At 39.1% G+C, this 26,899-nt stretch overlaps 1 protein-coding gene across 7 annotated transcripts in view; it reads left to right on the top strand.

Annotated features, from left to right (window-relative positions):
• LOC124116144 (brain acid soluble protein 1-like) overlaps positions 1-26,899 on the top strand; it is an 85,306-nt gene that overhangs the window by 37,956 nt on the left and 20,451 nt on the right. Inside the window, exon 1 of one of the 7 annotated variants that reach the window (XR_006858083.2) lies at positions 11,550-11,671. The exons of 3 other annotated variants lie outside the window; for them this stretch is intronic. The gene's annotated coding sequence lies outside the window, so the exon portion shown is untranslated. Of the gene's footprint in view, positions 1-11,549; positions 11,672-15,881; positions 16,121-23,453; positions 23,880-26,899 lie in introns of those variants that run through there. 3 more of the 7 variants (XR_006858081.2, XR_006858079.2, XR_006858080.2) reach the window with 3 other exon arrangements.

Below are 26,899 nucleotides of genomic sequence, written 5' to 3'. Positions count from 1 at the left end.
CGGGATTCTGTGATTATTTTTTTGATATGCCTTGTTCTTCAATGATGGATTGGCAGTCTGACATTTGTAAGTGTTTGGGTGAAAGTATATGCAGGGATGCACACTGAAATCCACTGTGCAGAGTTGCTTCCCTTACATGTGCCAGAATGCTTTTATTATTCGCCTGTGTTTTGATTTGTAACTTTTCAGAACCATACATAGCCATGTTGGGGTTTACACCTACGACCTGCATCACAATAAACTTTTCCTCCAACATTATGCCGACATTTATCAGCATTAGCAGTATTACTCCTCACTCACTCATTTTGGAAAACTGAGAAGGTGGGGTGGTCTAGCAGAGTAAAGCATTCACTTGTCACACCAAAGCCCCGGGTCGATTCTCCACATTGGTACAATGTGTGAAGCCAATATCTGGTGTCCCTCTGCTGGGATTTTGCTGGAATACTTCTTAAAAGCAGTGTAAATACCCTCTCCTTTGGAAAATCAGAATAAATCCAATCCTCTGTGTTTTAGCCTGTGGCTCATAGTGACTTACATTCATATGATTGCATCAGTATCTTTGCAAAGTCATTCAGAGTTGTTGTTTTTTGGTGTACATAGGCCAATGTTTATATATAATGCCCCCTCATGTACAGGTTGGAAGGTTGTTTACAGAGAACAGCTGCATTAGTTGACCTGCCATCTCCTTGACCTTGTTGATATAGTTTCATATCCTTGCCAACATTAAGTTGAACATGGACCTCTCCGTTTTGGCCCTATTCAGTGTAAGCTTAATGTGGAGCAAGAGTGGCCTTGTCGTTGAAGGTCCGTTGAAGGTCCGACAGTGATCCTTGTTTCATCAGCACCATATGTGTGCTGCAGTATTTCACTGAAGTGGTAGTAGCTTGTGTCTTTCCTTACTGTTGCCCTTCAACAGAAGGCTGCTAAGTCATGATGTATAAGATAGAATACTGTTCAAAGCAGAGCATGTCTGCCTTTTATAATGTTGTTAAGGACAAAGCATAAATAGTGGTAAAAGGTACAAATTGAAATTGGGAAGTTGGGGAAGGGTTATTGACAGGTAAGTGTTCCACCCCGGGAAATTCTCTTTTACACATAGCCTAGTGGTTAAAGCGGTTGCTCGTCACGCCAAAGACCCGGGTTCAAATCCTGACATGGGTGCAATGTGTGAAGCCCATTTCTGGTGTTCCCCGCCGTGATATTGCTGGAATATGGCTGGAATATTGCTAAAACCAAACTCACTCACTCACTCTTTTACACACACGTTGGTTTAAATACTGTATTCGACGTAATAAAGGCCACAGCGATATTTGCTAATATATTGGCTTGTGAACAATCCCAATTAGCAACCCTTCCAATTGATCAATGTACACAAGATGTATTTATTCGTGTACAATACGAACTCGTGTGTTATATGCACCCTTAATTAATCCTGGAACAGTATATTTGTCGTGTATAATACGCACAGACCATTCTTTTGTATCATTCCACGCTGTCAGCATAAATCACAATATTCAAGATCTTTCAACTGTTTTTTTTTCTCACCAAACTTATATTCTAATACGAGCCCCCTATTTCTAATTTTGAGAGGGCCCTGTGCGCTTGTTACCTCGAATACGGTAACTTTACCACATGTAGATGAGGCAAGTAGATAAGTCACATGTCAATTCGTAAAATACCTAAAATTGCCCCCTCATCAAGTAGCCTTCTAGAAACTGTTACCTCGGAAACGTCTCCAATTAGGTAGTCTGTCCCAGAAGAGAATCAAAACCTAAACAAGCTCTCCACAGCACAGCCCTCTATCCTGGGAGAGTAACGAAAGTGTCAAGCGCTTGGATGGAGCTAAGACTGTAAACAACTAAGGGAGGTCACTCTAATTTACGAGCTGCCCTGCGAGTATCTCACCAGAACACTCAACATTTTATGAGTGTTTCATTAAATGTGCTGCCACTAACAAATCATCAAAAATAAACTTATATCTACTGCCATGTTCACTATTTAAAAGCAAGTGCACTCATTGAAACAACAGCAATCGCTCTTCTATTTCTTCTGACCACATTTCACACGACCTGTATTTTAGTGTGACGTTTCAACAGTCATGATCAGTAGAGTAACATTTTCTGAAGTTGATACTACTTTGAAAAATACTGCTGAGGGTTAGCTAAGTATTTACATTTTGACAAACATGGATTTAGGTTTTGATATGATGAGTTTCATGTAATAGTTCCACTGTTTCTCACACAGGGAGGGTTTGTCAGCTTCTTCATCAAGTGTATGTTAAACCAGAGATAGACGTTGAGATAATGTCCACATAATCCTTCTCATGCTGGGTTTATGTCCCAAATGCTTCAACTTGAACCTCCCCTTGGAAACCTGAGATGGTAGGGGTTGTCATAACAACAAAAATCTGGTTCTCAGAGAAGAAATGGTATCTTTAGAAAAACATGCATGTTGTGAAATGTATACTGTTTCAACTCCACAGGGCTAGAAAAAACCGCTAACCATTGGCACTGACTTTTTTAGATTGGAAAGGTTCAGGTTTCAGAGCTGAACTTGAACATTTTTGCATTGGGTCGGTCATGTTGCGTGCTTATGTGTCAGATGTATTGGGTCGTTTTGTGTGCACATGTCTCACTCTCTCTGTGAGATGAATTGGGACATTTTGAGTTCTCATGTCTCTGTTTGAGATGCATGGAGTCGTGATGCTCCACAGGGCTAGAAAAAACACTAACCATCGTTACTGACTTTTTCATATTGGAAAGGTTGAGGTTTCAGAGCTGAACTTGAACGTTTTAGGATTGGGTCGAGTTGCGTTGTCATGTCTCTGTGTGAGATGCATTGGGTCGTGATGCATTGTCATGTATCTGTGCGAGATGCATTGGGTCGTGATGCATTGTCATGTATCTGTGCGAGATGCATTGGGTCGTGATGCATTGTCATGTCTCTGTGCGAGATGCATTGGGTCGTGATGCATTGTCATGTCTCTGTCTGAGATGCACTGGGTCGAGTTGCGTTGTCATGTCTCTGTACAAGATGCACTGGGTCATGTTGCCTTGTCATGTCTCTGTCTGAGATGCACTGGGTAGAGTTGCGTTGTCATGTCTCTGTACGAGATGCACTGGGTCATGTTGCCTTGTCATGTCTCTGTCTGAGATGCATTGGGTTGAGTTGCGTTGTCATGTCTCTGTACGAGATGCACTGGGTCATGTTGCCTTGTCATGTCTCTGTCTGAGATGCACTGGGTCGAGTTGCGTTGTCATGTCTCTGTACGAGATGCACTGGGTAGAGTTGCGTTGTCATGTCTCTGTGTGGTTCTCCAGGTGGAGATTCCCAGACATAATAAGGTCCCTTGTAACCCCCTGTATGTCATGAGAACCTGATTGAAATGCTCAGGGTTTTAAATGAGTCAATGCGTAATTCCTGCTTATTTGATGCCATAATTTCCTGAAATACCAAGTTTTTGCTGCAAGTGATAACCAAGTTTGGATGAGACTTTCCAGGCACCTGAGATACAGTTAGCTGGACTATTGCTGACCATGCTGACTGCAATGTCAAGCCACATTCACACACTTAATATTGACCGAGCAAAAGAAATAAAGGTACCACATTTCAGTGTAAACGTGCAAGAAACCACCAGTTAATGAAATTAGATATTGCAAATGACAAAATGCATTGCTACAGACCATCTGTCAACATAAGTTGATACTATGTGAAACCTAATCATATGGCCGTGTTCATTAATGGTGAGCCATTGAATTATTCAATTTTCTGTTATATTGCTGACAAGGCATTTAGCATTATTCACCAACCTCCAGTCTGTATATATGCTACTGCGCTGAGCAAAATGGTGATGAGTCTCAGTCGTCATTCCACCCAGGCAGAATGCTGATCATCTCACAACATAAGGTGTTCGGCTTGTGGTTCTGGAGGGGGCACGGGTGGCCCAGTCGCCTAAGGCGGGCGATTCGCTGTGCAGAGTTGCATCCCTTGGGCACGCCAGAAACCTATCATTGTGGGTTCGAATCACGGTTTGCCCCGATTATGTTTCTAGGTTTGCCAGCACCATACCCGTGCTCGAGGGTTTCATCGAAGTGGTAAACGTCTGAGACCTGCATCACTTCAGGCTTTCCTCCCACATTAAACTGACACGACGCGATATAACTGGATTAGTGTTAAAAGCGGCGTCAAACCCAACCCAACTCACTCACTCACTCACTCTGGCCTTTGAAAATCCAATAACTGGTACTGGCATGCCATGTTAAATATGTAATACAGGAAAGCCTTGAATTGACACAATTCACATATTTCACCTTCACCCTCTTATCCTTCAAGTATGTGGAGTGGAAGTTTGGTTCAACAACACATTAAGACCAGTCAAGCTTTCAACTAAACATGCTTACAAACATGCCTTCAAGTATGTTTAGTTGAAAGCTTGACTAGTCATAAGTGTTTATGGGGCGATCGTGTAGCCTCTTGGTTAAAGCATTTGCTTGTCACGCAGAAAACCCAGGTTCAATTCCTGACATGGGTACAATGTGTGAAGCCCATTTCTGGTGTTCCCCGCTGTGATATTGCTGGAATATTGCTATAAGTGTACTCACTCACTTACTTAAGTGTTTATCTCCTGGTGGATTTTCATACTTCGGTGAGCAGGGTTGATCTATTTTTATGCAAACAAATATGGAATGCTTGGAGATATTGAAAATTTATGTTGGCAATGTTTTCAAGCTTTTTCACTGCAATGTTGTTTCAGTGTCAAGTCTGTCCTAAGATTGTTCCATATCTGTTTTTCATTGAAATATCTTCCAAGATGTACCATTGGAATATCTGTCTTTAAGCTCATATGAACTTTAGTAATACAATGATTATTGCTTTGGCACAGGCAGTGATCTTGAAAGCCTTGGTACCTCACGCTGAAGACTTGGGTTCAGTCCCCAAGTGTAGGTGAAGCCCATTCTTGGCATCTTCTGTCGGATATGGCTGAAATATGGCTAAATGTAGAATTAAAAGTCATCTTACTTTGGTTTTAATTGGGGGACATGTGGCAAAGTCATCTAAGCACTGTGATTCGCTGTGCAGAGTTCTATAATCCTGGGTTTGGTCCTGACCATGATCTCATCTTTGCCTATTCAAGTAGCCCATGCAAGTAGCCCATACTAGCAGCCCATGCTAGTAGCCCATGCTAGTATAGCCCATGCTAGTAGCCCATACTAGTAGCCCATGCTAGTAGCTTTCACCAAGGTGGTGAACAAATAGGACCTACATCTCTTCAGGCTTTCCACATTAAGCTGACATGCCATGATATAACTGGAATACTGTTCAAGATTATGTTACACCCAACTGACTGACTTGCTAATTGTTCAAGTCAATCTTGCCAAACTGGTCATGATGATGTCGTCAGAGGAAATGATTTATGCATATGCAATAAGTGCCTTGTATTATGATGAGTGCTTGTTCCAGCTCCGGGTTGACATAATGGCGCATCAGCTCGCTTGTATACCTGTACACTGCTTGTTTAGTCCATCATGTCATGTACACAGCCACTCACAAAGGTCACGGAGGAATTGACCGGCAGTAATTGCATTTTAACATACTCTTATTTGATATCTGCATCTATCATTGTCAAGACAAATTGACAGGCCAGATGTAATCAAACTGGACTGTTATTGGCAGCTGTATCTAATACACAGGGTGCCGTGAGACAGCAGGTGCCCCTGGGCACGGGAGCTTTGGGCCTGTGTGGTGTCATTGTGCCTATGCTGCAGTACATATGCATGTTGTTTAATTGGTTCTTCAGGCTATAGAGTGGATGGGGTTGTGGTGTTGAGTGGATTACTAAGGTTGTTAATTGTTGCCTGATAGAAACAGTAATGGGATTACTGTGTTGGGAAATATTTAAGATATCAGGATATTTAAAAAACAGCCTAACAATGTAAGGGAAATTCAAGGCATTGTGATAAAAAAGCATCAAGGCATAACAGTGTTAAAATATATTCAAGGCATTACAGTGTTAGAATACATTCAAGGCATAATAGTATTAGAATAAATTCAAGGCATTACAGTGTTAAAATAAATGCAAGGCATTACAGTGTTAAAATAAATTCAAGGCATTACAGTGTTAGAATAAATTCAAGGCATTACAGTGTTAAAATAAATGCAAGGCATTACAGTGTTAAAATAAATTCAAGGCATTACAGTGTTAAAATAAATGCAAGGCATTACAGTGTTAAAATACATTCAAGGCATTACAGTGTTAAAATAAATTCAAGGCATTACAGTGTTAAAATACATTCAAGGCATTACAGTGTTAAAATAAATTCAAGGCATTACAGTGTTAGAATACATTCAAGGCATTACAGTGTTAAAATAAATGCAAGGCATTACAGTGTTAAAATAAATGCAAGGCATTACAGTGTTAAAATACATTCAAGGCATTACAGTGTTAAAATAAATTCAAGGCATTACAGTGTTAAAATACATTCAAGGCATTACAGTGTTAAAATAAATTCAAGGCATTACAGCATTATTATGTCTGGGGAAAAATCAAGTCGTAACAATGCCAGTAAAAGCCCTAGTCATTTCTATTTTTGAAAATATTCAGTGGATTATTTGTGTGATATCATTAGATGTTGGGTTTTTCACAAATTTGTTTAGTTGTACCGAACGCCTGTACCCAATTATCAAGTTGTATGGCCGTACTTTGTTCCGAGGTCATACTTCAATATGAAATTTAATCATGATGTCAACATGATAGGAACATGTAATTGTGTATGACAACTGATCAGAACAAACATCTGGGCAGTAGGTACAAAATATGTTTTGGATGTCAACACATTTGAGTAAATTTAATACTGCACAGAAAAAGACAGTGCATTTGATATCAATTTATCAATGCACAGTTTCAGTACCTAGAGATGTATTGAGCACAATAGGACATTATCAGTTTCTTTTAGGTGCTTTAATTCAATAAATGAAAGAGTCCATAAATGGAAAAAAAATGATTAATGGGCAATTTAAATATTGTTGCTGTTGAAAGCTGATACAGCACACCATTGATCATCATCAGCTGTTATTAAAATTTCATCCACTGTTCAAATTGTAGTTTCAGGCAGAGGTTAATTGGTGTATCAGTTTCAAGGCCATAGATTGCCATCTTCATATCAATAAAATGTTAGAATTTAATCAGCCTTAAAAAATGTCTTCTTTGAGTGCCATCTGGGTAGTATTATGATGGTTTTACATGGTGACTTGTGTGGCAGATGGGACAATGTGGGTCAGTAGCACTGAACAGCACATTATCAATGCTCACATTATCGATCATTCCTTGCCTACTCGATTAGGCAGAGCGACTGTTGAATCACTCTCTACACAACATGATTGGTCGTCCTTAGTGTGGGCTCGAGGTGTCTGAGTAGTGAATCTTGATGAGTGTCCCACATACCTGCTTTATACATAAATATGGGACCCGTGAAGATCTGTGGTAGAATAGGTCTTCTGCAACCCATGCTTGCCGTTAAAGGCGACTATGCTTGTAGTAAGAGGCGACTAACGGGATCGGTTGGTCAAGCTCGCTGACTTAGTTGATACATGTCATCGTATCCCAATTGCGTAGATTGATGCTCATGATGTCAATCACTGGATTTACTGGTCCAGACTCGATTATTTACAGACTGCCGTCATATAGCTGGAATATTGCTGACTGCGGCGTTAAACAACAAACAAACAACAACATAAATATGGATAATATTTTCATATTTGAAATATTTCTTTGGAGACGGTACATTGGTCTTTATGCTTTAGTAGAAGATGTCACTCCACAAATTCACCTAATATTCCTTCAGTTCAAAGGTCTCAAATATCTTCCCAGATGTACCTTTAGAATATCCGTCTTTAAGACACATCTATTGTGATTATTCCGGCCTATGGCTGTTCTAAGGAAGTGACTATTATTGCATCTGAAGTTTCAATCAAACCATTTGATCCCTCCATCGGTACACACCTCGAACTGGTGATATGTCTCATTTGACATTGCACAAATTATGGCTTTCAAAAATATGCCAGGTTGTCTTTAGTGAAGAATAAGAGCTTCCCTGGCAAGACGGTAATTACAATATTTATTCTGGCGTTCGGGGTGAGATAGACCGTGTGCGGTGATGATATGGTTATGTAAACACGCCATGTTTGTGTGAGGCAGATGGTGGTAACATGTGATACAGTCTTTGTCACTAGGAAAGGATATTACTACAGATTTTATTGATCATGTCCCTTGTTGTTGTTACCACATTCCACCTTCATACATTTAGCTGTGAGTTGATGATTAAGTCCTCATTTGATGTGTGGAGTACACGATGATGTTGGTAATCATGTTAGCACTTTCGGTTGATGGTGTTGTAATCCTCCTGGTTGAAGCCTCGCGTAACACCTTCAGATAATCAACAGGGTGGTCATAAAGCCCTCATTAGTTTGTCTTCCTAATTTGATAACAGGTTTTGTCAACATTAACTTTGAACCCCTTAGCATTTCAACAATTTATCATATATATTCAGAATAATCTTTAAGGAAAAATAACAAATAAACCTTTAAATTTTTATTTGTCACACAGCAGTCTTCAAGCTATATGATGGCAGCTTGTAAATAATCCGGACTCGTGATTAATATAAGCAAAGACCCACCCCATCGGGTAATTGAGACAAACTTTGTCATCAAGCCTGCTTACTCAATCCATTTTGCTGCCTCAAATAACATGCGGGGGCACGAGTAGCCCAGTCGTCTAAGGCGCCAGGATTCGCTGTTCAGAGTTGCGTCCCTTGCGCACGCCAGAAACCTATGATTGTGGGTTCGAATCCCGGTTCGCCCCAATTATGTTTCTAGGTTTGTCAGCACCATAACCGTGTTCGTGGGTTTCACCGAAGTGGTAAACGTCTGAGACCTGCATCACTTCAGGCTTTCCTCCCACATTAAGCTGACACGCCGCGATATAACTGGAATACTGTTAAAAGCCGCGTTAAACCCAACTCACTCACTCAAATAACATGCATAGGTTGGGCAGCCCGGGGAATCCTCATGGGATTGAATGATAAATAGTAAATACAATACCATATTAGACTCTTGGGGGTACGGGTGGTCCAGTCCAAGGCGCGGCAATTCGCTGTGCAGAGTTGCATCCCTTGGGCATGCCAAAAATCTATGTTTATTGCGTTTGAAGCCCGGTTTGTCCCAATTATGTTTCTAGTTCAGCACCATACCCCTGCTCACGGGTTTCACCAAAGTGGTAAACGTCTAAGGCCTGCATCACTTCTGGCTTTCCTCCCATGTTAAGCTGACACACCATTATGTCTCTGAAATACTGTTCAAAGCAGCATTTAACCTCACTCACTCACTCACTCACTCACTCAGGCATGCACGCAGGCACACACGCAGGCACACACGCACGCACGGAATGGAACCATACCCAGTACCTCATGCATTAGCAGACTGATAATATTGATTTCAGTATAAAACAAAAGCACTTTGTGTGCTTGAGTAAAAGAAAACAAGTGTGGGTGCTCACAGGCACGCATGTAACTGTTGCCGCAGCCACAATAGAGGTCCTCAACAACCCCTTGATAACTCCTTTGAGGTCTAGTGGAGGAGATGTAATGGTTTAATTTTCTCATTTTGACCTAACCTAATTAAGTAAATCTTCAATGCAGCTGTCATCTTGTGATCGTTCATCTGTGTGGATGTAATATGCTGCCCACTCTCATGGAACATTTTAATGGCCATTTTTAAAACAGATCACTGTTTGCATTTTCATGAAAATGTGCTGTGAAATCAAACGTGTGGTCATTATTACAAATATTCTTTCTGGGACCTATGTTTTTGTGGATCTACAACCGAAGAGTGTACTTAACACCACAGGAGGTTTCTGTGTTAGAATATGTCCCAGGCAAGGGGACTTAATAGATCATAGTGCAATGTTGGTCCTTATTTCAATCTCTGGTTTGACAGGCCCAGATTCAATTATGTACAGGGTGGTCTTGTGGTTAAAGCGTTTGCTCATCAAGGCGAAGACCCGGGTTCGAATCCTGACATGTGTGAAGACCATTTCTGGTGTCCCCCCGCCCTTATATTGCTGGAATATTGCTAAAAGCGGCGTAAAACCAAACACTCACTCACTCACTCACTCACTCACTCACTCACTCACTCACTCACTCAATTATGTACAGGCCTACATCATATAGCTGAAATATTCCACAGGCCTACATCATATAGCTGAAATATTGCAGAGCGTATCATCACTAGTTAATAGTGATTCCTAAAAACATGCGGGGCGGTCGGGTAGCCTAGTGGTTAAAGCGTTCGCTCGTCACGCCGAAGACCCGGGTTCGAATCCCGACATGGGTACAATGTGTGAAGCCCATTTCTGGTGTCCCCCGCCGTGATATTGCTGGAATATTGCTAAAAGTGGCGTAAAACCATACTCACTCACTCACTAAAAACATGCTTTTACTTGTGACAATGTCGGAATCGTACAGTTGACTGCTTTTGGCAGAGATTTCTTCTGAATATGGAAAGGTTGTTTTTTTGTAGATTTATTTATTGAATGGCAAACAAACCAGATGCCCAGGTTAAGTTGACTTGAAGCTATTGTTACAATACACCCCACTGAAGATGATCCATGTTTACTGTTCCACATGGAAACGACTAATGGATATTTGTGTTGTCCTGAGGCTGGTATAACGATGTCACTGAATATGGTATATCATTTGAAATCCATTAAATCTGTCACCACTGAACAGAAACATTCAACATTAACAGACAAAGCATGATGTATTTTCCATGGATTTATTCTGTGTTTTTCAGGAAATAAATAAAAATGATACCATTACAATTCTTTTCAAATATTCATTATTTAATTATTGACTGTACTTAGTGAATGAACCATGATTCAAAAGATAGTGTTACGAGACTGGAGAACAATCTAGTTCACCTTAATAGTACAATAATTATGAATATTATATGATTAGATGTCAATAATTTCATACCATGTGCAGAGTTTATTGAAAGTAACTATTTATTGTATCTTGTTGTATCAAATTGTACAGATTCAGTTGTCTTGAGGTTCACTTTCAAGAGAACCTTTTCCCATGATTGGATTATTTCTAGGTTATATTACACAACGCAAATATAGTTTGAAGTAAGGAAACATTTTGTCTGTTAAGTTATTTAATTAGGATAACAAAAGTTTGATATAATTAAATCATTCTGTTTGAAAGTCTCTTCAATCAAGTCAATTCATTAATTTTCAATTTTCAATTTAGTTTTTCTTGCACATTCTCTTCCCCCAATTGTATTGGTCAGTATCAATTCTTTTCAAAAGTCATTTATTTTTAATCTGCTAATCATTTAGTTAGTACAAATCAAATGGTGTAGAATTGAATCTCCCCAACCACATGATTTGTGTAGACAAACTTTCCATAAATCACATGAGTCATAATAGACTGGTCCCAGTCAGGTTGGCATCAGCGGAGATCTTGTAACAGGTTTGAAAGCCAGGATCTATATGGCTGAGTCATAGCCTGGTGATTCACGATTGGACAAAGTAGTGAAAATTCAGCCTTGAATCTGCTCGGGGACTTGGACGGTATTCTCCAGTTGGTGACGGTTCATTACTTCTGAAGATAAAACCGTATGTTAATCTGCAGTCTTATGTTTTTGTCGTGTTATTCATTGCTCACCTTAATTATTTTCTCTCGGCAAATTGATTTAGTTTGGAAATGATATTCAACCAGTTTTACATTTATGAAATGTCATTGTAACCTTGTACAATATTTTTGGGGTTTATGTTTAAAATTATGCAAATGCATTTTATTATTTTTTCATTTATGCGAAATGTTTCATTTTAATCTGTTTTAAGTCAGTGATTGTGGTAATTTATGGTATTTTTGTAATTTTTGTATGATTCAAGCACAGATTTAAATATTTTTGTAATTCCTTATTCACATGTGAATCATCTTTGATTTATAAATAATTGATGGAATTTAGTAATGTTCATGTTTGGTTGTTCAAATGAGTATGGTTATGGGATAAATTTTCTGAACTATTTTCAAGAAGGAGAATCACACAGCTTTGTATGTATAGAATAAGGATGTTTGCAGAAAGGTGGTAAAACAAGCCCAGCTCTGTACTAACACAGGTATGAAAAGAAACTTCCTAAACCCACAATCATCATGTTCTGTTCACAATTTGCCAAGTGCAATGTTGTATTTGAATAACCATGGCAACAAGGTCTAAAACATGGGGTTGTCCAGTGCACGATGCAAATGAAGACGATGCACCTTTAAAGGTGTCTATTTGCTTTGTTTTAATGACAATTAGATAAGAGCTACCCCATCTTTAAATCAGCGAAGATCCCTGGCTTGTGTACTTTGTTTAGGGTGATCAACAGCCGCGTTGTTTAGTGTGTAACAGACATGTTTGTTTGTTTGTTGGCCTGATGCATTAAGGGAATTAGTCTTAAAAGAACGCACTCCACCAGACAAATGTACCGAGTGGCTTGACTTCTCTCTCCCATAGTAGGAGGTGTTAAGTGGCTGTGGATTGTGAATTAACTTTCAACTTTTATCTCTTATCTTTCATCAGTGTGTGAAAAGCTTATCAAGATTGCAGCAAGACTTTTCTCTTGTTTGTTAACTATGTTATAGCGTACTTGAATTTTATATATGTTTAAGAAAATGTCATAAATTGTGGCTGTTCTTTTATTTCTAACAGAGCTTCTTTTGTGATAAGTAGGAGGCAGCGTGGAAAAGGTGTTGTTTGGCCTTTACATGAAAATATATCATGATGAGACAGCATGTGCAGGATGGTGATCGGCCTTAATGACATGAAAATAATGATGATCACCCAGTTCTTTGCCAGTGTCAGCCTGCTGTTGCAGGGATCTATTCATAGTTCGGGGAATCATCTAGATATGTGTAAGGCCATGTTTGCTGAATCCGAGTTGGAACTATGTGATGCATGTATGGTCAGTTTTAAGCTCAGGAACTGTTTGCTATTATAAACCTAATTTTTTTCCCAAAACCTTTTTTTCAATTTTGAAAGAAACATATAAGCTTTCAAGATATTTAACTGATTTTTTTCAATGTTGACTGAGTAACAAATCTATAAACCAAAGATTTATAGCCTATTCCATGTTGAGGTCTTTCTTTAGAGATGTGTTCTTTTTGGGATGCTCTAGAGTGTGATGGCCTATTGTTTTGTGTTGTCCGTGACCAAGTGTGCTGACCTCTGGTTTAAGTAGGTGATGGTATTAGTGACACATGCAAATTGTAATGGGCTCCTATGATGACATTTCCTCGCTGTGAGTGCTTGATATGCATTGAAGTCTCCAAGTATAGATGATGCCTCGTTGAACTTTCAGACTTCTTAAGGAGGGGCCACAGGGTGGGATACGGTCAATACTGCTCCAGGGAGATTTATTGTGATATGGGAATACCTCCTATGTAGCTTTCACTACTGAATAGTGCTAACAGTATAATGCTGTTGATCTATGTTCTACTCAATGGGCCCAGTGTTCTAAGGAACTGTCTTGTGGCCTGTGGCCTCCTGCCTTGCTAGGGTCAGCTGTCCTGTGTTTGAATCCCAGATTCGCCCTGATTCAGATCCATAGTTTGTCAGCATCATACCCAGTGCAGTTGGGTTTCACTAAAGTTGTATGTGTCTATGAGTGTATCATGTTACTATGTTAATCTGACATATGTCATGATGTGACACTCACTCACATATTTGTATTGGTCTGGATCAGTAGAGCCCATTTCTGGTGTCCCCAGCCGTGATATTGCTGCAATATTGCTACCCACTCGCTCGCTCACTGGATCAGTAGAAATTACATTTGAAGTTTATTTTTTCCAATGTAACAGATGCAGCATTGATGCACTCCTTCCTTCACTCCTTCCCGCCCTCACTCACTCCTTCCTGCCCTCACTCACTCACTCCTTCCCTCCCTCATTCACTCCTTCCCTTCCTCACTCCTTCCTTCACTCCTTCCCTTGCTCACTCCTTCCCTCCCTCACTCACTCACTCACTCACTCACTCACTCACTCCTTCCCTCACTCACTCACTCACTCCTTCCCTCACTCACTCCTTCCCTCACTCACTCCTTCCCTCACTCATTTGCTCCTTTGCTCAATTTCACTCACACATATTCCTTCACTCATTGAATTCCTATCAAGAACATTTTGCTAAAAAATATTTTATCAAAGGGATTCATGCTTATCTTTCAAAACTAAATCTCGCCCAAACTCACAAGTTATATTGACATGTATATTGAGATAGTGAAGCATTACTGATGTTTACTGTTCCCTACATTTGCTAACACCGAAAGGTCGACAGACATTGGTGACAGATACTGCCATGACCATGAATGGCAAATCAATATATATCATTTGATTAATATTTCATAGGAACTGTCTCCATCTGATATCCTCCCGATTTCAATGTCGTATTCATGATTGTTTCATGATGCAGGTTGTCTTCCACAGTGTCATAATGACTTAAGTATGTCATTTCCATCAAAACCTTCTCATAGAATAGTCTGCAGAAATATATTTTGATGAAGATTTAACTGGATAGCTGGATGTATTTAGACCCCTTTTGGGTGCAGTTGGAATGTTGTACGGTCAAGGGTCCATCAGTTCACAGTGGACATTCTTGTGGCCATAGTGTGTGGCCATTGTTTAGTTGCCAATCCCTTGATCTGCTGGTATTAGTGTCACCCCTCCCTTCCACACCCTCTTTGGCTTAACATCAGACTGATACAGAACCCATCTTTAATACACTTTTAGATTTGAGGGTCTACAGGGGGGAGTCTGTGTCATTGTCTGACAGCTATATTCTACACCTGAAACCTTTTAATGCTTCATGGTTTGCATATGCTATGCTAACCAATCAGTTTGGTTTTTATGATAAAATTAAATTTGTGTGGCCAAGTTGTGTTTGAGTTGTTCTGTAGTTTATAAATAAATGTTCATCCTGTTCAACATGTTCCAAGTGCAGGATGTTTAATATTTTAGAGTAACATTTACATGTAGTTAGTTGTATAGGTGGGGAGAGAGTATATATCAACAATGCATTTGATCTATCATTTATTAGATAAGTAGTTAACTTTGTCAGATTCTGTGAGTTTTAAGTCTTATTTTTCTCTTTCATCTTAGAGAAATCATAAGGTCGGGTAAATAAGGAAAAATTCAAATTATTCCTCTTTTTTTTTTTCTTTTTTTTTTACTCCAACCCCGTGTCGATACCAGAACTAAATTAGGCATAGATGTATTTTGATATGGACAGAAAATGTTTTGCATCCATATATGGCAGATAGTGTGATTGGGGTGACTAAGGATTTGGGTCTATTTGTCCTGACCACTCATAACCCGCTGCCACACAGGTATAATGTGAAAGGAAAGTGAACATTCATGATCCTGGTCCATGTTGTCTTGTGTGTTGATCTGATAAAGTTTTTATCTCTGTGTATAAACTTCCTCGTCGTGTCGTGTACATATATTTCTGTGCAGTACAGGGGAAGTAAATACATGCAAGTGCAGCATAAATATAGATACATACCCACAAAGGCTTCCTCTAAGCTTGCCACATTGACTACACCAGATACAGGATCCTCTAAACATGCTTGGATTTTTTTTATAACTATATTTCCGATTCTTGAATATTTATGAACCATGTCACAGATCACAGAAACAATCAGCTGTAATGAGTATAAATGTGCTACTAGATACTGCAAGTATCTACTCAGTAGATTTAAGAAGGGTGAAATCACTTTTCCCCATGCCCCACCCATTATTGCCCTCATCAGTATAATTATTCATGGGTCGGAGGTCATGAGAGATGGTAGTTATGTAACCGAAGTATCCCCACTGAAACAAGGGAGTGGCTGGAGGCAACAGTTCACTTGACGCTGGCCGCTGGAGTAGCTGGTCACACTGCCCACACACTGACTAACTGACCATTAGTGGTTGGCTTCATTCACGGAAGGATTACAGCTGCCTGCTCTCAGTGGCCGATTATCAGCTGAAGGAGAGGTGTGTGTGCTTAGCTTCAGGAGATAACACTGTGCAGTTTATACTATAAGGTATGGAATTTGGGTGCTGTAGCTAAATGTGTATTTACTATTAATTTTTGTCACATTTATTCAAATGATTTATAACTTTTATACTATTAGTGATTGTTAAACTTTTCATATTTTTAAATTGATATTATTGAAATATATGTTCAGATTGTGATGTTTTACGTTTTATTATAGTTTGAATGTTTTGATTAATCTAATGGTTGAAGCATTTGTCATGACAAATTTGAAGATTTGATTCCTCACGTTGGTACTCCGTGTTGAACCTTTCCCCACTCTATAATATTATGGCTGTAGTATATTAAAAAAGTAGAACCATGCTCTTTTACTTATTGTTATCAGATACGGAATTATAACCTACTAGCGTTTTAGATGCTACTCAACCTTATTAGGATTAATCAGATGTTTTACAGGGCTTGATTTAGCTATAAAACATGCCCCAGTGCAAACTAGTATTGAAACATGCATCCTAATATTTATCTCTACATGCACCAAGTACATGTGTAAAAATTCAATCTTTTATCTGACTGACCCATACTTGTCCACACAAAATTGATCTTTAGACACACTGAAAACCTCAAGGCTTTATTTGCCATACTACATCATTAATCCCAGTGTTATGTGTAATTCGTGACACGTGACGCTGTCACCAGAGATCTGATATTTTACTTATTTAGTTTATGCCTTTGTTTCAACTTTGATAAGTTATAGGACCAGGGAGCAATTGGGTGTTGTCTGGTGCTATAGCTTTTCATGTCAACATGCATCAGTGCAAGTTAAATCAAGTTCCTAAAATCGAGCCATGTTATTCAATATGAGTTGAATCGGTTTTGTGTATAGGGGCGATAGAAATATCCCTATGAAAATTGGAGCAGTATAGAACATGGAGCTGCTTGTAGTCATGGTGTGCAGTAATACATGAGCATAATGGAATAATGCAGTCATTGTTGAATGTGAATAGTTCAGTATATTTACAGGAAGCACCATGTATCATACTTTAGCCTATCTCCTTCCTTGATGTAAATGAAGGGTACAGGGTTTTAGGCTACATACATTGAAGTCAAATGCAGATAATCACCCACTACTAGACTAATATTTAATTCCAGAAATAAGGTTATCTTATTTATAAGTATATATCGACAAGATAGATAGTAAAATCCAAATGGATCCATAAACTATGCTGAATTTCTGGAGCTGACTTGCCAAATCATTCTAGATTTGAGTTGGATTCAGTTTTAATTTATTGTCTAGGGTCTGTGAGACAATCTACTTAAGTGACTGTAGTAGCTGGAGGATACCACATCTTACATGTGTTTCGACAAGTGACCTGTGTTGTTATCAATAGATACTACTGACACACATATAAATGTCAAAGGTTATTAAGATGTAAAAGCTGTTCCTTGCCTCGCTCTAACCCCAGTCCCCGTTTAACCCTAGACCCCTTATAACCCTAGTTCCCCTTAACCCCAGTCCCCCTTTAACTCTAGACCCCTATAACCCTAGTTCCCCTTAACCCCAGACCCCCTTTAACTCTAGACCCCTATAACCCTTGTTCCCCACCCATGTTCCCCTTTAACTCTAGACCCCTATAACCCTAGTTCCCCTTAACCCCAGACCCCCTTTAACTCTAGACCCCTATAACCCTAGTTCCCCTTAACCCCAGTCCCCCTTTAACTCTAGACCCCTATAACCCTAGTTCCCCTTAACCCCAGACCCCCTTTAACTCTAGACCCCTATAACCCTAGTTCCCCTTAACCCCAGACCCCCTTTAACTCTAGACCCCTATAACCCTAGTTCCCCTTAACCCCAGTCCCCCTTTAACTCTAGACCCCTATAACCCTAGTTCCCCTTAACCCCAGTCCCCCTTTAACTCTAGACCCCTATAACCCTTGTTCCCCACCCATGTTCCCCTTTAACTAGATCCTGAGAACCTTGAGTGTACAATAGTATTTCAATCTAGCAATTAGGATCTCTAACAGTAGCAAATGTCAAATTAAGGAACCACAAGACTTCTCTGTTCAGTTTGAACACTGCTGTGACAACAGCAGAAGACTAACTAGCTGTTATTACTGCTCTAATGCGCTGTTTGACCTGTTAATCAGTAGTGTAATAACAGTTGGATTGTGCAGCTCAACATGACCATGTTTGGAGACCGACTTATCACCCAGGAGTCACTAGTACTGTGCCACAGCAGCCTTGAGTAACTTCTGAGTAATGTGTGCTTCATTAATGAGTGTACATATAGCAGCTATTAATATTGGAGTAATGTAGGTCGGAGGATTGTCCATTCTTCATTGTAATGGAATGCTGTGAGGTCATTCGGAATTCTATAATAATATCAATCAATGATTATCACAAAGTTCCAATTACCAAAAGACGGTCTTACTAAGCACATGAGAATGACTAATATCTAGTCATAATATAGGTAGTGGTTGTGGAGTGGTTCATATCAGAAGTGTTAATGGGAATGTTGTGAAGAACGTAGTTGTCAGACTTTCATTTTGTGGAAGCCTCGGTGGCTGAGTGGGTTAGTTCGCTGACTTTGTGTGCTGACTATTAGGTGCCTCACTCTGGCAGTGACGGTTCGAGGCCCATTCGAGATTCAACCCCCCAAAAAGTCCGAGAATCTGTACTTTACTTAGAAAGCATTATCCCAAATATAACATTTGTTACATTTGACCACTTTCTGAATGGCATTGTGTATTCATAGTTGGGGAGATATGATCATGTCAGACAGGTCCCATCCGATGTAGTTCTCAATCAGAAACAACTGATACCTTATGATTATCTGTGATGTATTTGTCAGTAACTGTTACTGCCTCCTTCCCTCAAAAGCAATCTTATCGCTATGGTGATCTTAGTGCTAAGATCATATGTAGGGATTACATACAGTAGTTAAAATGTTAGGGGGATACACTGTTCAAGTTGGGAATACCGGTTCTTAGGATCATGGTTTACTTTGAAATTGAAAAAAGAGAAATCCACTGAAAATGCAATCAGTGTAAGTCTTTATGGTCATTTGGAACTTGGATATAATTATGATCAGGAATGTTATGTAGAGCAATTTATTATTTATATGCACGTCTTAAGAAAGAGCAAAAAGTTTGTTTGTTTGTTGTTCAACGCCCCACTTAGCAATATTCCAGCTATATGATGGCAGTTAAAGTAGCCCTGAAATGTTGTCTATGTAGAATATAGAGGTCGTCATCCCTAATATTCCTTGTCATAACCAAACATATACAAAAGCCCTGTCACATATACTTGACAATAAAATCTAATTGAGTATATCAACATTTTTACATTTAAGTTTATGAAGGAGCGTTAGGGGGCATCTTAGCCTTGCTCCAAGGCTGTACTGAATGATAAGTCCATGGGTAAATAATAAGAAAATCCTTATAATAGCAAGTCTAGATAAGTTAATGACGCCAGTCTCTTATTGGGACAACTTGTTCTTATTATTTATATAATATAGAAATGGTGATTTAAACTAATAATTTCTATCTTGAAGACCTGTGCAAGTCTAGGGGCATCTCAAAAGTTTAAGATTTATGTTTTCTATCCTGAATTGAACTTTTGAACTGCGGCTCCCTTACAGGAGTGGAGAGTTAGTCTTGCGTGTCCATGATTGATCAGGACAATTAGTAATTAGGTGACTCAGTGCCACTGGAAGACAAACACAGAATGACTAGGAGAGACTTGTAAGTGTCGAGACCTGCACCTGGCGTGATTCATACGCTGTAGACGGTTCCTGACACTGGTAGATGGCGCTAACGATACAGCTGGCAGCAGATTGTACACTACGGTCTCTCGCCATCAGTTAATTTGGTACATCAGGGACCAAAATACTTTCGAAACTGAAACGTAACCCCTGTAAATGGAGAAATGTTTTAATTTTGTACCTTTGCAATTTACCCTGCAAGATCAATAAGAACTTGCAACAGTCTGAATCATGTCAGGATAAACATTCATATTATGCCGTATAAAATTTGATACCCAACATACACTGGCTGACTCTCAGGGTTCTCGTTCAATACAGCAGTTTAAGATTTGATCTCCAAATTGCAAATAATGACTTTGAAAGCATACAAGTCTATAATTATTTAGGTTTTTCATTTGATATTGTTTACTAGAGATACATACAGCTGGTGTGAGACATGATGCCAAATAACTACCTCATGGTACCTCATGCTATCAACCAATAGAAGTATTTCTGAAAAAATATTAGTTTATTAAATCTGCTTTTGTGTTCATTTCCTTTGGGGAATTCAAATAAATACATAAATATATATATGTCATCTAAAACTTGCAGTTACATATGTTTATGTAACAATTTATTAGACATCCAACTTTTGAACTGCTCCCTTAACTAACTGTATGATAGCCAAGTGGTCAGTACTCCCTACAAGACCATGTTTGATTCCCTACATGAATACAGCGATGACTCCTCATTGTTACAAACCACCGGCTGCTGTGAGAAGGTACTCCAATCTAATACCAGTGTACATAAAGCCCCACATGTATATACTAACATGAAAATCGGGAATAATCCCACCCAAAGTTTTTTTCCAGCTGTATCAATGTGGACATTGATATGCATCCAAACCTGTCTTTGTCACACATTGTTACATTGGAAGGAAAAAAATAAGTGGGAGTGAATGTTACACTTTATGGTCATGCCCCTTGACCTTAGTAATGAAATTGGCGGAAGCTCGTTATTAGAAAATCATCCGGGAACTTGTTGACTTATGGACTTGAGGACTGCAAAATGGCCATTTATACACTTCGGTGAATGGTAAGCATGCTCATTACCGCCTGTAATGTTGAGCTAAACTCATGCATGTACATTGCTCATTGACGGGTGATAGTAGTGTATGTTTTGTGATGATGGTGTTGTTGATATTGCAATTAACAAATATTTATTCTTCTGGTAGGTATATTTGGAGTCTTGTGAAAGTCATGTGCAACCAAAATATCGTTTGATGTTCCATGTTTAGAAATGTTAGACAGTGTGTTGTTTGTATTTACGACTAATGGGATAGTTATCAAGGGGATGCTTATTCAGCCAACATGCTGTTAATTAACCCATCTTGCCAAAGAAGTGTATCTTCTTAACAGGGTCTCTTCATATGTGTACTGTTTTGTCAGTAATTTCTGTAGCAAATCGTGTGAATGTTTGAATGTGTGTGTTACAACTAATTGACTGTTGAGGCTGATTTGATTAAAATGATTCAAAATAGGACAAATATTGTCTTTGAGAAAACGATGACATAATTATTAGGAAATATTGCAGATTAATGAGTCAAGATAGGACAAATATTGTGTTTGAGAAATTGATGACATAATTATGAAGAAATATTGCCGATTAATGAGTCAAGATATGATGAATATTGTGTTTGAGAAAAAAGGTGACATAATTGTGAGGAAATATTGCAGATAAATGAAGAAATGTTGGTTGAGGTGTGATGTTCTATAGAAACAGGCTTGGAACGTAAACAGTGAGATGATGGGCTTTCAATTTGTACATTATTTTATTCTTTATATTTGATAAGATTTATGTGGTTATATGCAAATATTTCTGACAACAGTTCTTGACCACACATATATTATGACAAAGCCTGATTCTGCTGAACAGACCGGTGGTCGATGGTGTGAACACGTATTCAGTCCCTAGAGGAAGACCTCCTACCATGCGTCAGCATGTACCTACTTAGGTCTGCGCTGTCAGGACGTGATTGAGTGTTTCACAAAGCGAAATAAGGGGATACAGGAAAGTTGTTCAAGGTCAGTTTTGTCCCGGTTGATAACATCAGGCTCTACAATAGGGTGGTACCCATTCTAGGCTTGACTGTACAGTCAGTTCTGGTGTCATGGGATACGAGAGAGGCTACAGAGGCTTGTTCATATCAGTGAGCCTGAAGTGTATGAAATGTCTAGAAATATGCCGTCTGTCTGATGTTATCAAGCCATGGAAGCCCAGGGTTGCTGAAATAAGACCTTTGTGATAACCTTTTGGCTTCCATGGGCCCCTGCACCTTGCATGGGTTCTACATCTGAGAGTGACCAGATAAGATACTACTTTGATAATGGCCACATCACTGGACAGCCCTTATCTGTTGAAGGGGTTTGGGTAGCCGAGTGTTTGGCCTATTCTTTCTTGGGTTTAACTTCAAGGAACATGGCAGTCATTATACTATCAGGATCAACATCGGAGACTTGTAGGATGGAGGTTACAAACAGTTTCGTATGGTGATGAAGAATGTGCGCATCTCTAGGTTTTGATTCATTGTTTGAAACAAAAGGGAAATGTATTAATGTTCGATTATCGAAGGATCATTATTTTGAATGAACTGAAGAAATAGTAGTATCCATTAAATACACTGAATAAAAGGTTAGGGATAGTGAATATTTCGGAGGATATTTTTATGAAATTGTGTGTTCACTGAACACTGTTCAGTCTTTACTTAAAAGATTACAAAATAATCATGATCCCTAACTTTTTAAACTCTTTGTTTTTGTTATTAAAAATATACATTCATAATGGTTGTAGAATTATGTTAGCAATCTTTCCTTTTGATTTAGGGGGCGGTGAGGTAGCCTAGAAGTTAAAGCGTTTGCTTGACGAGCCGAAGGCCCAGGTTTGATTCCACGCATTGGTACAATGTGTGAAGCTCATTTCTGGTGTCCCCCAGCCGTGATATTGCTTGAATGTTGCTGACAATGGCGTAAAACCAACTCATTCACTCACTCACTCACTCACTCACTCACTCACTCACTCACTCACTCACTCACTCCTTTTGAATGAAGATGCTTGATGTCGCAAGATTTTATTCCCATTTCTTTTTATGTTTTTTTAACTGCGAGTCTTTGCATGAAAAATGTATTATTGAAACTTAAAGCCATTAAAAGTATGCACTTAATCAGAATATTTAATCAGAAACTCATGTTTATTTAGGCAAAATGGCTTGGCATTTACAGAAATGACTTCAAGATGGCAAATACATGATAATTAAGAATTATTTCTTACAATATGGCACAGTCAGTGCGAGCTGTCATCAGAAACCACCATTATGATACACTGATAACACTAAGGTCTTCATGATGTAACACAGCTTCACTTCGTACTGCATTGGATCACAAAGGAAGAAAGGATTCTGGTAGTGCATCGTGGCAGCTATTTCAAGAAGTTATAATCTAGATTCCAGTTGAGCCTCCCTGCTACCTCCCTGAGTTCTTGTTGGTTCTGCTTTCTATGAATGTGAACATGAGGTGACGCAGATTGGTCGCAGGAGAAACTGTGTCAGACACTGCAGGAGGAGAAACCCTGCCTGCTAGACTCTTTCACCAGCAGCTAGTGAGTGACAGTCCTCATTCCACTGAGAGCAGACGCCTTGGAGCAGACGTCTAGCGGCAGACCCAACATATTCAGCTCCAGACACCATCAGTGCAGCAGTTTCACTTCATCCTTGAAGGAATCTTTTTGTGCATTTTCATTTTCTTTGGAAATTTTGTACTCGAGCAAATTGGATTTTGTTTATTCAAGGAGTCAAGAGACGACTTTGGAGAAGCAAATTCAAGGATAGTTTGAAGTTAGCTCAGTGGATGATATTGTAGCAGAGTACTCAGGATCAATACTGTTGGATTACTTGGAGCTGCACAAAAGAGTCAAATGCGGTCTCTCTGATTCTCTAGGTGGTTTCTCTGGGTGATTTAACGACACATCTTGCAAGTTATTTATTCCGTCGGAAGTTATTTACATATTTTTGTGGTGAGTATGTGATGCGAGGCAAAAGATGTGTTTGAAAAGTGATCTTTGTACTGCTTGTTATTTTTTCAACATGGATGTGTTCTAGTTAGGGTGCTGTTTTGTCTCCATTACCACTTGACTTGGTTTCTATGCGTTGTATCTATGAATCTGAAAACTGATTCACATCGCTTACATACTCAGCCATATCATAGTTCAAACTTTGTCACCAATATACTTTATCAGATTACACTTACGTTTCTGTTCTATTTTCTGTATGAAATTAACTGAGGTTTTTTTTCATGTAACCTTTTCCCTACTTATGAGATTATTTTATGACCCACAGACTGTTCTTGTTTTGAGGAATACATGTAAGTTTCATCATTTTATATATGCTACTAAAAAGTAGTTAGGATATATACTACTAAAAAGAAGTTAAAGATCACACAATCTTTTTAATTTTAGTTAATTACTCATGGCCATGACAGATAAACTATATAGAAAGTAATAGGAAAGAATTGTGTGTTTAACTTCTTTTGAGTAGTATATGTTAATTACTATTCAGCCTTGATCACTGGAGAAAATAAGCACTTGAAGAAGTGGGTTAGTTTGGCAACAGTCGTTATAAGCTGTAATCTGATCATGTGTGTTCTCGTGCTACAGTTGATTATGCACTCAGCAGTCAATTACTACAATGAGATTTTGTTTCTCTTTCCTTGTTGCACATTTATCTTAATATGGAATTTTTTTAAAATGTTTGATGCAAGTTGGAGTCAGTTGTGAATTTAGATCCATTGGTGTTGTTTCAAGTGGCCACAGCAAAATAATAAATTGTTTTGCGGATGTATTTCCCCAAAGTAGGATTCAGGACAAAGGATTGCGTGGAGTGATTTGGAATGATTTGGAGATTTTGTCTTTTCAGATTGTTATACCTCAAGTTATGAAATAGTAATGAATCGGTGATATTTTTTTATTTATTTTAACCAAACTTGATTGGGTGTAATTGTTTTGGCCCTCTGTTAGCTAATGAGATTGGGGGATGGGGGTGAGTGTGTGTGACGATGTTGTTGGCATGTGTTCTGTTGTAACTAGATGTGTTCCCTGCACTACTCAGGAGACACCGGAGCTGCAATTTTCAGCCACCAGTCCAGGCTCTGGATTCAGGGCCTATAACCAAATTGACAAAAATCAATGTCTGCTTCCCTGTATCTAATTCAGTAACATTCACAACCGACGCAGCCCTTGGTGCCATTTCATCATTTTATGGACATTTCTGTTGGATGCGGTGCTAAATTTGGCCTGTGCTGGTAAGAAAGTCGAGAATGTTTCTAATAAGCTCCCATAAATCACTTAATCTATAGTGTGTTGACTCACTGAAGGCTGAGTGTTTTCCTGAAAATACAGACACTTACTGAAGATACGATTCTGCGAAGTTTGTGAGTGATGGGGGAAGCACGTGGGTTGTCGGTACCGCAGCCTGTTCAAACATGCAGCTAGGGGAGATAAGATGTGCGGTTATTTTCATAGTTAATGACTTATTAAATGATTTGTAGCCAATAAACTTAGGCCTTATTTCATTAAAATTAATTGGATATTAAGTGGGTCTAAAAAGTCATGTCATCGTGTCCGCAAATGCGTAGATCGATGCTCATGTCAATCACTGGATTGCCTGGTCCAGACTCAATTATTTACAGACTGCCGTCATAAAGTTGGAATATTGCTGAGTGCAAACGGTCAACATCAAACCAAATATATTTTATTGAAATATCAGTTAGGGATAACTTCATTTTATGGTTACTATTTCTAGTGATACCAATATCTCCTCTCCCATCCCTCTCCACCCCTTATGCACTCTTTCTCCTCAAAGGGGGCATGGGTGGCCCGTTTTAGAGCGCTGCGATTTGCTGTGCAGAGTTTCGTCCCTTGTGAACGCCAGAAACCTATGATTGTGGGTTCGAATTCCGGTTCGCCCCGATTATGTTTCTAGTTTTGTCAGCACCATACCCGTGCTTGTGGATTTCACCAAAGTGGTAAACGTTTGAGACCTGCATCACTTCGGGCTTTCCTCCCACATTAAGCTGACACGCAGCGATATAACTTGAATACTGTTAAAAGCGGCGTTAAACCCAACTCACTCACTCACTCACTCACTTTCTCTACCACCCATTTCCTCATCCATCCCGGGTTATTCATCTCTTCTCTTCAAACACCCATATATATCTCTTTCTCTCCTCCCCCACCCCATTCTCAATCCTACCCCTCTCTCCCACCCTTCTTATCCACCCCTCTCAGCCCTCCCACCCCTCCCCAGCCAGCCAGCCAGCATAGCTCGGACCCAGAAATTATGACGATGTTGTAATGGGAAACATTAGTTGTGATCATGAGAGCCAGCAGTTGCAGAAACCTCACATTTTCCAGTAAAATGATACTCTCTCACTCCGAAACTGTTGAATTATTCACATTATGAGTCAGTGTAGCTACCTGTGAATCACACGCAGATGTCGTTCATTCAATATGCCACAATCACTGTGCTCTATAATTGCTGGAACAACTGAAGCCATTTCTGGAACATGAGTAACGACAATATATTTTTTTCCCAAGAACAGAACAAAATCAATTGAACATTAATCGTCGCTGTCTTAATCTTTTAATCAATGAGAAATTCATAACCAGTGGGGTGTGCACTTCAGCTTCTCGGCTACTCGGAATATAAAGATTAATTCATACTGATTCATCAGCCATGAAGTTAAGTGATTCTGCCATGAGGGGATCTACTGCAATGATATAAGATGAGATATGTATCGCGTAACAGTCCATGAAGAAACAGTGGCATATTCTACCAATTACAACATATATGCACTGTGAGTACAAAACACAGGTATATTCCAGATACAACAGGAAGTACATGCAAACAATGTCTTTTTAACCAGATGTAATAAGAGCTGAAAATTGTTAGTTTTAAAAAATTGTAATGATTTAAAAACTTATTATTTGTGTTAAACAATATGATGAATGTTTTTGAAACTGATACATTTTCTTCAGCA

Source organism: Haliotis rufescens, unplaced genomic scaffold, assembly GCF_023055435.1.
Source record: "Haliotis rufescens isolate VD_foot unplaced genomic scaffold, xgHalRufe1.0.p SCAF_3, whole genome shotgun sequence".
Lineage (NCBI taxonomy): Eukaryota > Metazoa > Mollusca > Gastropoda > Lepetellida > Haliotidae > Haliotis > Haliotis rufescens.
This window is presented reverse-complemented; position numbering and strand designations above follow the sequence as displayed.